The sequence below is a fragment of the Cetorhinus maximus genome, unplaced genomic scaffold (genome assembly GCF_964194155.1).
Source record: "Cetorhinus maximus unplaced genomic scaffold, sCetMax3.hap1.1 HAP1_SCAFFOLD_2759, whole genome shotgun sequence".
Lineage (NCBI taxonomy): Eukaryota > Metazoa > Chordata > Chondrichthyes > Lamniformes > Cetorhinidae > Cetorhinus > Cetorhinus maximus.
The window spans coordinates 30001-31673 of record NW_027598690.1 but is presented as its reverse complement, the minus strand read 5'-3'; positions in this window follow the sequence as shown (position 1 = coordinate 31673).

Here is a 1673-nt window from a genome sequence, read left to right as displayed (position 1 = left end):
TCTCTTTCTCTGTCTCACTCTCTCTCTCTCTCTCTGTCTCTCTCTCCCTCCCTTTCTCCCTCTCTCTCTCTGTATCTCTCTGTCTGCCTGTCTCTCTCCCTCTCTCACCTCTTTCTGTCGCTCTCTCTGTCTCCCCCCCCCACCCCCCTTCTGCCTTTCCCTCTCTCTCTCCCCATTTCGTTCCCTCTCCCTCTCTGTCAGGGACCCCTTTAATGAGGGAGTCTCTCTCTCTCTCTCTCCCCTCTTCTGTTGGTGAACACGGGGGGAGGGGGTGAGGGGTCTGGCCCACTCACCCCAGGATTAACCACTCCGACTCCCCCCCGGAGGGTGTGGGGGGTTCCTGTGGGATCGCTTTACACCCATGCAGCCTGAATCCCATCCCCTGTGACTCTCCGCTTTCGAAATCAGATGGTTATCACATCCCAGTTCTGATATTGTCCTTCCCAATCTATATTCTGCTCCTAAATACTTCTCCTTGCTCACAGAGAGAGAGAGAGAGAGACATGGAGAGGGAGAAAGAGAAAGAGATAGTGAGAGGGAGACAGGGAGTGGAGGAGGGAGAGAGACAGAGAAAGAGGGAGAGAGAGAGAGAGACATGGAGAGAGAGAAAGAGGGAGCGAGAGGGAGACAGGGAGTGGAGGAGGAAGAGAGAGAGACAAGAGAGCGAGTGAGAGAGAGAGACAGAAAGAGAGGGAGAGAGAGAGACAGAGAGAAAGAGACAAAGAGACATATAGACAGCGAGAGAGCCAGAGAGGGAAGGGTGGTGGTGGGGGAAACATCTTCATTGAGAGAGGGAGAGAGAGACTCCCTCTTTAAAAAGGGGGTTTCCTGACCTAGAGGGAGAGAGAGAGAGAGAAGGGAAGGGACTGACAGAGTGAAGAGAGAGAGAGATTGAGGGGCTGGGAGACAGAGAGAGGGAGGGAGACAGAGAGTGAGACAGAAAGAGAGAGAGAAAGAGAGAGAGAGACAGAGAGAGAGAGAGAGAGACAGAGAGAGAGAGAGAGACAGAGAGAGAGATAGAGAGAGGGAGAGACAGAGAGAGTGAGACAGAAAGAGAGACAGAGAGAGAGAGAGACAGAGAGACAGAGAGAGGGAGCGAGAGACAGAGTGAGACAGAAAGAGAGAGGGAAAGAGAGTGAGACAGAAAGAGAGAGAGAGAGAAAGAGACAGAGAGAGACAGAGAGTGAGACAGAAAGAGAGAGGGAAAGAGAGTGAGACAGAAAGAGACAGAGAGAGAGAAAGAGACAGAGAGAGAGAGACAGACAGACGGAGTGAGAGAGAGACAGAGAGCTGGAAGCAATGACCTTGGTTGAGGTTGCTGCCGGTTGACATTCCTCTGGCTGATCTCTTCCGCTCTCTCTCTATCTCTGTCTCTCACTCTCTCTCTCTATCTCTGTCTCTCTCTCTCTGTCTCTTGTCCCTCACTCTGTCTCTCGCTTTCTCTCTGTCTCTCTCTCTCTCCGTCTCTATCTCACTCTCTTTGTCTCTCTGTTTCTCTCTATCTCTGTCTCCCTATCTGTCTGCTCTCTCTCTCTCTCTCTCTTTCTGTCTCTCTCTCTCTTTGGCTGTCTGTCTCTCTCTCTGTCTATGGCTCTCTCTGCCTCTCTCTCTGTCTCTCTCTCCCTGACCACCTCTCTCTCCCTCTCCTTTCTCTTTCTCTTTCTATCTCTCCG